Source organism: Dendropsophus ebraccatus, chromosome 9, assembly GCF_027789765.1.
Source record: "Dendropsophus ebraccatus isolate aDenEbr1 chromosome 9, aDenEbr1.pat, whole genome shotgun sequence".
Classification (NCBI taxonomy): Eukaryota; Metazoa; Chordata; class Amphibia; order Anura; family Hylidae; genus Dendropsophus; species Dendropsophus ebraccatus.
The window spans coordinates 98386579-98400222 of NC_091462.1; the positions used below are offsets into that span (position 1 = coordinate 98386579).

Below are 13644 nucleotides of genomic sequence, written 5' to 3' on the forward strand. Positions count from 1 at the left end.
AGAACTCACGGTAATCCACACAAAACTGCACAGGCCAGGGAGTTTTTTTTGTTTTTTTTTAAAAGCTAACCAATAGAAAATCCAAAGCTGACAGTCAGGATCAGCTGATCTAGAGCAATAGATCAGCTGTGAGAAAGTGAAAAAGAACTAGTGAATAGGAAAAGATGGAATAGCAAGATTAGTGCTGGTCGTAACAATAACCACATGGAACCGTGGTCCCAAACCGTGGCCCACCTTCTATACGATCTGTACGCAGAGGGTTTTTACCGTCAATGGTGAAATCTTACTTTTACCCGGCTAGTAAAGAGGCCACATGTTGGGCCCATAAGTGTCAATGGCTGATCAGGCTTCCTTTATGAAGTCTAGCGTGATCCATGAGCCCCTCCTCAGACGATGGGCGGCCACTGACACTCTTTCCCGAGTCGTTCTCAGTTTAAGAATGATTCAGACAGAATGGAAATAAGAATAGCTTGTGGGGTGTGAATGTAACTTTCCTACATGATGTAGACAGCGTGGGCAGCTGTTGCCGGTCTATAAAGTTCATATAACTAACAATGTCCAGCAGGTTTTGTAATTAATGGACCCAGCCGTGCTCCCACAGGGACAGGCTTGTTCCAGCGTATAGTCACTAGTCAGCCTCTCTTCTACAGTGGTGTTTCCACCTTTATGGTGTAAGATCGTCTGGTTCCATAACCCTGGAGAAAGAGGCATGCATATCTATGGCCAACTTTCTGTTCAATCTCTGCTTAGCAGCCTTGGGAGCTCCGTTAAAAGAATTGTGGAGGTCCTTTGTCCCTTAAAGGGGTTATCCAGTGCTACAAAAACATGGCCACCTTTCCCCCTACTCTTGTCTCCAGTTCAGGTGCGGTTTGCAATAAAGCTCCATTTACTTTAATGGAACTGAGTTTCAAAACTCCACCCAAGCTGGAGACAAGTGGTGCAAAAGTGGCCGTTTTTGTAGCGTTGGATAACCCCTTTAAATAAACAGAGGGGTAATGTGCATTATTATGGGACTGCTGGACATAGTGAGCCGTGCTTGGCTATTTTTGACAGTCCGATAGTAACTGGATAGTGTGGTAGTCAGGCGTGCGAACTACTACTCCCTTCACTGGCGGACAGGGGGTTTCTGTTTTTATGATAAGTGTTAGACCCCCATCAATCAAGTACTCATCACTACAAACCCCATCAAGCGTTGTCTCTCCATCTATGATAGAAATTGTAGTTTTTTCAGGTTCCCCATTCCTGGCCTAGACAGGACTGCATATATAAGAACTGCATAGAGTACAAGTATTATAGGTATGCTATGACATCTCACGTAAGCCTTAAAGGGGTTATTCAAGGATTTTAACTAGTCACCTGCCCACAGAGCTATAGACAATTAAATGCGTCCTCCTCACCAGCCCAAAACATAGCCATCAACTCAATGGAGAACAAGTCTTGTGGATGCTCCCCCTAAATCATACAGCCCAACACTTTACATCACTCAATTACATCTTATGAAAACAGCAATTAAACCCAATCTCATCCAACTCATCCCAGGAGATTTTTTCTCCCCTTTGTATCCAGTATTTTCTATTCACTGAGTATTTGGAAAACCTCTCCCGGGACGGCTGATTAATTCCCAATCCCATTAAACTCTATGGATGGGGTTAATTGCCCAAAGCTGATGTGAAGAGCTTACAGTGTAACGCAGGGCAGCTGTAGATGATCATTACATTGGGCCCTGGTTACTAATCCCTCATTGGAAACAATTAGTTACAAATCGCTCTTCTGTGTCACGGAATTAATAGTTTCCTGTAATCTAACTAAAAATTGTCTGAAACGCGTCGGTACCTTGAGCTCTGCACCTTACTGCACTGTTTGCATAATGGGGGCTCAATGATAAAATTAAGCAGGGGTTATTACCTATAGCCCTAGACATCATTATTGTTATTTACAGATCATAATGACGCCAATTCCATCAATTCAATCTCAGTTATTGTTTATACAGCATATTTTTCTGGATTCTTACACAGATTATACATGACAACCACATCCCATTGTTTTTATAGGAAGACAATGTCAGTCTTGTAGATTTATATTGCTGATTGGAAATGATACTTAGTTTTATACGTGTATTCTGCACATGTCAGGTTGCCAGGACGTGGATTGGCCCCATTTAGTAGGGCTAATGCATGTCCAAAACCATGGCAAAGTCTGAAGCAGTATATGGCAGGAATCCAAGAGTATGCCACTGGAATAAAGCTACCCTGGCAATTGCTGTGATATCCTTTTCTCCTGCAGGGGGCACTGTGGGGAGTATGTAGTATAAGGTAGCACCAATGCAAATATATGATCGATCATACAGTTAAAGGTCATGGGAAGTTTGCTAATGCAAGCGCTTCTCTGCTTTAGCTGATAGAGGGGGCTGCAAGTGGGGAAACCCTTCACCAAGATATCTATAGGACCCAAAAGGGCACATTCTCTATATAAAGGCCAGCTTAGAGCAGAATAATGGTGGCCACAGCCATCAGTTCTGGTCACCAGAAGAAGCTGACATTGGCCAAATACTTTTCCTATGGAGGACGCTGTTGGATGAATTTTAAGGCTCATTTTATACATCAGATAAACCGCAACCAAAGCCGACATTAAACAGGGTCCAGAAGACTTTTTCAAGCTTTATTGTTGCAGCGTGTTTCGAGGGATTAACTTCTTCTTCAGCAGGCATCAGATGCCTGATGAAGAGGCAGTTAATCCCTCGAAACCCTTGTTATGACTTCTAATGGCACAGAACTGTGCAGGTGGATTTAGGTGTACACATTAGTATATCAGAGTAAAGGCGCACTGTTCACATTTGTCAGAGCACACTATACATACAAAGATACATGGCGACAGAAGGATTCTTAGGTTGCATTGGCCACTGGAAATTCTCAGCTGATCAATAACAATGCTAAGACTTTATCATTCATTCCATACATCTGAATAGGATTGCTTCTGCATTATCCTTGTAGATTTCGGAGGAATGGGACAGTCACAGAAATAAATCTGCTGTCACTATCAGTCACTATCCCCTTAGACTGACCCGGTATTATCTGAACACCAGACAGGCAGTAGGGAGAGAGAGGGAGGTGGACAGGGGGGTAAAAACCAACAATCAGATCCCATGGGTTCCCCCTGGATTGTGGCCGGATCCCAACCAACAATCACTCAGCGTGACGAATCCCTGGCAGCTGTTATTAGGTGCAAACAAGGGAAATCTGCATATGCTCCATGTAAATGATGGCCGGTTTGGCACAGAGCCCCAGGAAACATCACCTACCTCTAGAGGATAAAGATGCATGAGGGTTCCCAGACACAGAGCTGACGGAAGAAGGCACAGTGTCACCGGCACCGGCAGCAGCTGGACGTGTTCCTGGGAATCCCTGCTGAGGCCGACATGTGCTCTGGAGATGGAACAATGAGAAAAGCCGATAGTGCGGCGGAGTGATTGACTGCAGCGTAGTCACCTTGACAAGTCTCCGGAGGGCTCTGCTGCATGTCCCCTCCTGAGTGTAGGCTGGGAAGGATGGAGACGTCCTCTGCTCGTCCCTCGCGTGCTGTTGTTTTCATGCACTGACAACATGTGATGTCTCAGCCCCAGCCACATACTGTGCAGGGAATTCCACAGCAATTACTATTAGAGAGCGATGCTGTCACTTTGGGCACAGCAGGTGCACTGCTTTAAAGGGGAGATCCATTTTATGTTTCTTACGTCTCCCCGTAAAAAAAAAAATAGAATAAAAAAATAACTCGCCAGTAAATATTAGTCCTTGAGTCATCCATTACTGCCAACTTACCAATTCTATTTATTACATAGTCTGTCTGTTCTTAGGATAGTGGGATGGCAACCAACCATTACAGATTACCCGGCTTTTCCAGACCAGACTGGTAGTAAAGAGGAAGGTCCTCCATTCCGGTGTCACTGCATAAATAGCTTCATTGATATTCTGGAGTATGGGAAGCTTGTGTTCTATTAGAGCTGTATCGGCTTTCTCTGAACTTAATAGAAGTGTGACTTATTAGCCCCTTATCTCGTTTACATTTCTCACATACATATTCATGAAACAGGAAGATCAGGATGAATAGCTGTAAAGAATTCCGACATGGAGAGAGAGGAGCGGCTGCACATCACATCTATGGCTGATACTAATGCTTCTAAGCCTATTTTAAAAAAAACAACTTCAGGATGTTGGAATATGAATTGATCAAGCCATATCGCCCCGTGTACCAATGTGCAGGTCTCCTGGTTCACACGGGTCCCTACACTAACTCCACACTGTTGGTCAGTGACTGCCACCCCCGCAAGGCGTGCACATGCAGGGAAGGGAGGCCATGGAATGGCCCTGCAACCCCAATGTCACAGGACCAGACCCAAGGTGCCCCCCCCTAAAAATCCCAGCCAGCACCACCGGCGAGGAAGGCTGCCCCCAAACAACACAAGTATGGATATAAAGCTGTAAAGAATTGTACGATGCTTGGTTATTTCTGCCGTTCCCATAGACGTCGATGGAGCATTAGGAAACATACATGACCACCACTCCATTCAAACTCCTGCAGAGGCCTCAGGAACCCTATTCATATACATTGTAGTGCTGTCAATCTGATATTTACGACCTTTCTCCTCTCCATGGTGGGACAATCCCTTTAAATAGGCACTGTTGTTTCACAGAACTTAACTCCATGTGATTCTATTTATAAATCACTTCATTTACCAAAAATCATTTACCCCCAGAAAAACTGCTCTAAAGTCTTGCCCACTATGTGTCTTCCCTCAATGGTTTACCCTCAAAGATGTACAGAAAGGAAAGAGAGAGTCTGAAGAAAAGAGAGTGACTAAATCCTCTCTCTTTAAATCCACATAAAGCCAACGCATTTCGGCATTGCTCTAAAGCCTTTAAGGAGAAGTCCAACGTGTTGTTTTTTTTTTTTTTCTTCAAAAGAGCAGAGGAGGAGGTGGCTGAACCTAACAACATGCACCTACCTCCCCAGCTCCAGCGCAGGGGTTCACTCTCCTCCACTCCCGTACCTGGGCCGCTTCCTGGTCTGAGAGAAAACCTGGTTGTGATGTGTCAGGCCTGCTCAGCCAGTCATCAGCCGAAGTGGTACGGCAGCTGACTGGCTGAGCAGACCTGACACGTCACGACCCTGGTTTCCGCTCAGACCAGGAATTGGCTGGGGGACTGGGAACCAGAGCAGAGGAGAGCGGACTCCGATGCGGGGAGGAAAGTGCATGTTGTTATGTTCAGCCACCTCCTCTCCGGCTCTTTTGAAAAAAAAAAAAAAAGGAAACCCTGGACTTCTCCTTTTAAATCATGACTTTTTTTAAAAAAAAATTTCTTTTTTAATAAAATTTTCATTTTTTCCTGCTGATTTGTATTCAGAACTGATGCAGGTATCCAGCTGCAAAATAAACTGCAACATTGTCAGCTTAGTTCTCAGCTTGTTTATGGTATTGTGGCACAATTCCACTGAAGTGAATGAAGGTGTCACACACACACACACACACACACACACACACACACACACACACACACACACACAACCTGAGGACAGATGTGGCACCTCTTGGAATAAAACTGCTATGCTTTTCTAATCCTGGTCAACTACTTTAAGTACTATTTCCTGCCTGCTTAGCTTTAAACGTGGAGAGTCCCAGGTACCTTTAGGCTCATCCACTTACTGTATACAGCACACTTGGTCATGGCCTGGAGGAGATAGAAGTCTGTATAGTGAACACTGAACTCCAAGGCCAAGAAGTGACTGATGTGTTTACACAAGATAGCAGATTGCTCTGCACAGGGTTAATCATTCCACATCTCCTGCTATACATAAACCATAACAGATCACAGCTTTATTGGCTCTATTTGTACCTGTCACCTGCATACGGCAATGCCCATAAGTTATGAGGATTTATTAGAGTTTGATAACAACACCTTAGTATGTGTCTCTCACCTTGGAATATTGAATGTGATAAGACGATGTGTAGCTATAGGGGTTGTAAAAGAACCAATCACAACCGACATCTTGTGTAAGAAATCGGGGGTCATGGCTTCAAATTGTACAATAGCATAAACAGGCAGAGCTGCCTCACTGTACTATTACATAGATTGTATAGAGCATGTCATTATGAGCTATGATGAAAGGCTAGGCCATTGCTTGAAATCAGTACTGTGCAGCAGAGACTTTTATCATTTCTTTACAGGGAAATACAAGCAGTGCTATCTGCACCTGCATAATTTATAGATAGAGACAGAGAGGTGGTGCAATCTGTACCTACATAATTTATGGGGAGAGATAAGGAAATATTATCTCATTTATCTAATTCAAATCTAATTTAAAGGAAAAGACCAGGAGATAGTACTGGCTTCATCCTTACCTGTAAATTATGCATAAATAGATAGTTCTATCTTTGCCTTCATCATTTACAGGGAGAGACAGGGAGGCAGTACTATCTGTGCCTGCATCATTTACAGGGAGAGACAGGGAGGCAGTACTATCTGTGCCTACATCATTTACAAGGAGAGGCGAGGAGGCAGTACTACATTATATGTGACTACATCACTTACAGGGAGAGACAGGGGTGCACTATCTGTGCCTACATCATTTACAGGGAGAAACAGGGAGGCAGTACTATCTGTGCCTACATCATTTACAGGGAGAGACAGAGAGGCAGTACTATTTATATTTACAGTTAAAGGGAGAGACATGAAGGAAGTTCTATCTGTCCTCTCATTATTTACAAAGAGAGGCAGGAAGGCAGTAATATTTTTATTTACATCAATTACAGGGAGGTAGTACTATCTGTAACCACACAGGAAACAGGAAAAGACATGGAGGCAGTGAGTTAGGGCTCATTCGCACAATCCATGCATCGCTCCAGAGGTGGATGCCCTAGCCTGTCATCCCTCCGGCGGTAGGGGCGTGTGTGTGGTGATCCGTGCCGTGATCCGCACTAGGACATGTCCTATTTTTTTCACGGTGCGAGTCGCGGTACGGGTCATGCGAATGGCCACATTCATTCACAATGGTACCTAAAATTGTCCGTGGTCGTGATGTGTGAATGCAGCCTTACCGTAGTTACAGGGACAAAACGGGTAGACAGCATTATCTGTACCTATAATCTTTTAGAAAGAAAAAAAAAAAGAGAAAATGGAGCAGCTCTCCACAGATCTTGTGATAAAGACCTTGTTATTTCAGTCATGGTGCACTTACAATCACAGTCCTGTGGGTGTAGATGCCAGTGTAACCCTTCAGGTCAGCATCATGATGATTTTTCAAGCACTCTTAGGGCCCTTTTACTGAGCTCTCCTAGAAACCCTAATTCCGCCGATAATCAGCCCGTTTCAAAGTGCTAGCAATCAGCCGAGGAGCGGGAAGACGCACTCTTGTTGGCTGATCGCATCTTTTGACCAGTGGTAAAATCTATAGCTATCGCCCGCACATCCCTCTGTGTAAACAGGAGACGTGTGGCCTATAACAAGGAATATTAATGGCCTCATGAACGATGCAATGAACATTCGTGCAGCCCTTTAGAGGCATTGCAAGCAAGTACTGATCACCGTGTATCCTTGCATGGCCCTATAGTGGGTCATGTAAAAGGACCCTTACAGTAAGAATTTGTTTTGCTGCCCAAAACAGCCAATCACAGCTCCGCTTTTAAATATATACTGGCACTGGTAAAATAAAAGCTGAGTTCCGATTGGTTGCTTTGGGTAACAAAGGACATACTTACTGTAGAACGGCTTGACAACTCTTCCCTGTGTCTTTATTATGTGTACAAGAAGGCAGTACTATCTGTGCCTCCATTATTTACAGGGTAAGACGGAGGAAGTATAAACTGTACCTACTGGAGATGGTGCTACCTCTGCCTATATTTTTTTCCTTAAGGGAAACAGAGATATGCTGATACTAGTGCTTATGTTACTTCCAAGAAGAAACAGGGAAAGAGTCCTATCAGTATTTATATCATTTATAAGGGGGGGGCAGATTAGAGAGCAAGACAAAAAGGCAGTGCTACCTGTATCTACATCATTTACAAAGCAAGACAGGGAGGCAGTACTATCTGTACCTACATCATTTACAGGGCAAAACTAAAAGGCAGTGCTACCTGTACCTAAATAATTTACAGGGCAAGACAAGAAGGCAGTACTATCATTTACAGGGCAAGACAAGGGAGTACTATCTGTATCGATATCATTTATAGGGCAAGGCAAGAAGGCAATACTATCTGTATCTATATCATTTACAGGGCAAGACAAGGGAGTACTATCTGTACCCACATCATTTACAGAGCAAGACAAGGAGGGAGTACTATCTGTACCTACATTATTTACAGGGCAAGACTAAAAGGCAGGGCTACCTGTACCTAAATCATTTACAGGGCAAGACAAGGGAGTACTATCTGTACCCACATCATTTACAGAGCAAGACAAGGAGGGAGTACTATCTGTACCTACATTATTTACAGGGCAAGACTAAAAGGCAGGGCTACCTGTACCTAAATCATTTACAGGGCAAGACAAGGAGGGAGCACTATCTGTATCTATATCATTTACATGGCAAGAAAAGAAGGCAGTACTATCTGTATCTATATCATTTACAGGGCAAGACAAGGGAGTACTATCTGTATCGAAATCATTTATAGGGCAAGGCAAGAAGGCATTACTATCATTTACAGGGCAAGACAAGGGAGTACTATCTGTATCTATATCCTTTACATGGCAAGACAAGGAGGCAGTACTATCTGTATCGTTATGATTTACATGGAGAGGCTCAGAGGCAGCACAATTTTATATGCATCATCCACAAGACAAGACAAAGTGGCAGTACTACCTATAACTAAATCATTGACAAGACAAGGAGGCAGTACTAACTGTACCTACATTATTTACTTCCATATACACACACATACCACATATATCCCTGGGTTAGTGACCGCTACATAGCACATGTTACTGCTGGATGTTAGTAGAGAGGTCAATGTTGGTATGATGGGGCATCATAGATCCCAGCTAAGAGAGCAGTATTACCAGTTACATTACAAAATATGTAAGGTGTTAGCACCCTCTGCTGGTGACCATGTGAATACAATTTGTCCTTTTGGTAGCTCTGTGTATAGCAAAGTGTGTTAATGTGAGGACTAGTGATGTCATCGAGGTACGGCGAAGGCAGCCATTTTGTAGAAAGTCAGACGAACATTCATGCGGCCATCAGGGATGTTTTGTTTTTTGTTTTTTTTTAGAGAAAAAAGTACAGAAAGACCAGTAAGGCATCCAATGGAGCAGAATATATTATATATGTGTACACATGAACATAAGTTTTCGCAGGTTACGTATCATGATGTATTAGGGTCTTATGTAGATCTGTTCCTTTTTAGGGTGTGTTCACACCTACAGGATCCACAGCAGATTTGATTGAACACAGCAACAAATCTGCAGTTATTTAAATGAAATCTGCTGCGGATCCGCAGCGGAAAATACGCTGCGGATCCTGTAAGTGTGAACATACCCTTAAAGTAAATTAGCTCAGGGCACTAACTACACTAACCAGTCTTTCTTAAAGGGGTGTTATGATACAGACCTTACAGGTTCCCTTTAACAGAGACACCTTAAGCCATAAGCTCTTGGAGAAATAATTAAAGGGAAACTCCAGCAAAAAACTTTTTCTTTTAAATCAACTGATTTCAGAAAGTTATATAGATTTGTAATTTACTTCCATTTAAAAATATCAAGTCTTCCCATACTTTTCAGCTTCTGTATGTCCTGCAGGAAGTGGTTTATTCTGTCCAGTCTGACAGTGCTCTCTGCTGCCACCTCTGTCAGAGACAGGAACTGTCCAGAGCAGGAAATGTGTTCTGTGGGGATTTGCTACTACTCTGGAGAATTCCTTTAAAGCGACTCTGTACCCACAATCTGACCCCTCCAAACCACTTGTACCTTCGGATAGCTACTTTTAATCAGAGATCTGTCCTGTGGTCCCTTCGGCAGGTGAAGCAGTTATTCTCTTAAAAAACAACTTTTAAACTTGCAGCCCCATGCCAAACGGTAGTATCTGTGCCCTAACTTTGCACCACCCCCCTGTCCCTCCTCCCCACCCTCTTCATAATTGGGAATGCCACTAGAACATTTTCTCCTATCTGAGCATTTCACAGGTACCTTAAATATCCAGCCCATGTTCAGTATTCACACAGCTGATGAATAGGAGACAATCTGCCTGGAGCATTCCTAATGATGAAGAGGGCGGGGAGGAGGGACAGAGAGGTTGTGCCAGCCTAATGTATACACAATCTAAGCCCCGGACGTTAGGCACGGGGCTGCCAGTTTAAAAGTAGTTTTTTAGAACAATAACTGCATCACCTGCTGAACAAACCCCAGGACAGATCTTGGATTAAAAACAGCTATGCGAAGGTACAAGCAATTTGGGGGGGTCAGATTGTGGGTACAGAGTCACTTTAAGAGGGTTATCCAGGATTACAGAAACACAGCTACTTTTTTCCAAAAGAGCACCACCCCTATCTTCAGGTAGTATTGCAGCTTAGTTCAATTCACTTCAGTACAGCCAAGTTTTTCTAATTCTGGATAACCCCTTTAACACAAGGGTTCTCTTCCTTTTTCTCCATGCACCGTGGACATTTACGCAATGTGCTCTGTAAAAGACATGACAATGTACCCGGAGCTGCCCGGGTATAAAGTGTCAGTGTGTTGTGATTTTTTTTTTTTTTACGGGGGAAATCGCCAGGAGCCCTATATACCCTGGCAGTTCCGCGCTGTTTATGTAACTTACGCACATTAGTAAGCTCAGCTGCAGGTTGTCACCCCTCTCTCTTATTAATGACAACTGCAGTTTCCCAAAGAGCAGAAGATAGAATGGGAGATGTTCTCACTGAACTATTGTAAAATAAACATGATGAAGCCGCCCCTAGCAACCAGATTTCAGCTCCCTTTGAAAATCAAAGTAGTAATCATATTGGTTGCTAAGACATCAGTATAGCTTCCAAACCACCATTGTTTTGTGTGTCTGTGTGTGGTCAGACGCCGACATCTTTGCAAGGTAAAATCTGATCTCCAGGACATTCTACCATTTATTTCTATGGATCCCTTTTTCCCCATCCCTCTCCTCGTGAGCTACTACCAGGCCTGGCTGTCATATCTGTGACCCTTTGCATCTGCACATTCATTTCCATGAAGTACATGTACAGCCTATATGACTTGGGTTCTCTACAGAAGTTGCAAACCTGTCCTGATCATCAGATGGACATGCAGGCTGTTATAATGCAGTTATCAGAGCCCGGCCAGCTTCCAGTACTTAGCAGCTGCTGTATGTACTGCAGGATGTGGTGTATTCTTTCCAGTCTGACACAGTGCTCTCTGCTGTCGCCTCTGTCAATGTCAGGAACTGTCCAGAGCAGTAGCAAATCTCCATAGAAAACCTCTCCTGCTCTCCAGACTAGAGAGAACACACCACTTCCTGCAGGATATACAACAGCTGATAAGTACTGGAAGATTTTAGATTTTTTTTTTTTTTTTTAAATAGTGAATAAAAATTTTTGGGTACTTTATGGCATCAGCTGATTTGAAAGAAAACATTTTGGTGAACCCCCCCCCCCCCCTTTAAGACAAATTGTCATAGGGGCAAATGTTGGTGCAGATCTACACAGATTTGTGAAGGCTTAATGGCCTTAAATATCTCTGACACCACTTAGGCAAAGTAATGTCCCTTCAAGTCAGTGTTTTAATCCATCTTATGGTGCGTTTACACAGAAAGATTTATCTGACAGATTTTGGAAGCCTAAGCCAGGAATGGATTTGAAAAGAGGATGGATCCCATTCTTTCCTTTATGACCTGATGCCGGTTTACAGTCTGTTCCTGGTTTTGGCTTCAAAGATCTGTCAGATAAATCTGTCTGTGTAAATGCACCATCAGAACATTGACTGGGGATGTATGCAAAGCCAAAAATCTCCTAAAGGAGAGAAAGCTGTTTCAGGGTTATTGCTTTTTATCTCCTTCAGACTGAGAATTAGTATTCCCTTGACCAACATCAATACCACCCCTCTCACCAGCCAGTGAACACCCTGCTCTGCACTGATGAAGGGAGAGTAACCCTGAAACAGCAGTCTGCAGATGGACAGTATTTCCTTGTGAAGAGATTTTTGGCTTTATATATATTCCCCAAGGTTCTAAAAGCCCTATAACACAGAACGATTTGCCATATTCGTCCGATAATCTTTCTGTGTAATAGAAGGCAACAATCAGGCGACATGAACGATGTCGGCTGATAGACAAACCTCTATGGGCTGCCCGGACGATCTAGCGATCACCCGGGCAGCCCCCCCTGCTGCCGCCGCTTGTAATGGCGGCAGCAAGCAAGAAGCAAACGAACGCTGACAACGCTCGTTTGCTCCCCTGGTAGCACCGAGTAATAGGGGCTTAAGACTTCTAGATTGAGTGAAACTAACTGGAAGGGACACCAGTGGTGTGAGAGCTATTTTGCATATCCTTTCTACACCTGCTGACAGAAGGGATAGATTTGTTTTCCAGTCTCAGTCCAGAATGCAACACATTAAATAAGCATGCACCTTTTAATAACTTTGGCACCAACTTTCTACAATACTAAGGCTGGCGTGAGATAAATAAAGTCTATAAATAAAGATCATCCAGCAGGTATAGGGAGTTTTACAGGTAATGCTCTATACTGAGGAGACATAGTTGAGTACTGTCTTACTAGCAGAGCTCTGATGGAAAAAATATTCTGTAGTGCCAGGTGTAACGACTCAAGTCTGTAAAACACGGCTTAGGATATTAGCCAAATAAACTGACAATGGTTTAGCCAATTTCCCTATTTCAGACATTGACCTATGGGCTACCTACCTATTGGTGGCACAAGAGACCCATCTTCTGGGGAAAAGCTAATCTGCATACTCCACCTAGAGCACTGCTCGTAAGGATATGATCACATCACAATGTAATCCATGCTTTAGGGTCAAAGCACATACAGTAAAATTACCAGAATGTGGCTACCAGCTGTGTATGGGCCACTGAGGTAAGCAAGATTCCTATATAATATATATGTACAGTGCATTGGTAAATTGTACCCCAAGACTCCATGTACCATCTGGATCTCCTCAATAAGAACCGAAGTGCAATGCTTTACAGAAGCCCAGACAACCCCAACATTTTGGGTCACAAGTATTGGATTGTTTTGTGAGAGCAGTAAGACCAGTCTTCCACAACCTTAGATTCCCCAGCTGTTGCAAAATTACAACTATCATCATGCCCCAACAGCCAAAGTTTTACAAGAGCTGGAGAGCCACATATTGGGGAAGACTGCAGTAGACTAAGCTTTTCTTCTTTCCCAGCATTGAATAGGTTAGACCTCTTTAACACAATGCAACTGATCCAAGCACAGATCCTATAGATCAAGGATGGATAAGCCTTAGGCCCTCCAGCTGTTGCAAAACTACAATTCCCATCATGCCCGGACAGCTTCGGCTGTCCAGGCATGATAGGAACTGTAGTTTTGCAACAGCTGGAGGGCCAAAAGTTCCCCATTCCTGCCATAAATCCTTATCAGAGCTGGATCCTCCAGTGAAATAGAATCAAAAACAGAAATACAAGCCATTGTCCAAG

At 43.5% G+C, this 13644-nt stretch overlaps 1 protein-coding gene across 1 annotated transcript in view; it reads right to left on the reverse strand.

Annotated features, from left to right (window-relative positions):
- Window positions 1-3499, reverse strand: part of TNRC6A (trinucleotide repeat containing adaptor 6A) — an 89990-nt gene extending 86491 nt beyond the window's left edge. Inside the window, exon 1 of the mRNA XM_069983983.1 lies at window positions 3299-3499. The gene's annotated coding sequence lies outside the window, so the exon portion shown is untranslated. The remainder of the gene's footprint in view (window positions 1-3298) is intronic.
- Between the last annotated feature and the right edge of the window lie 10145 nt (window positions 3500-13644).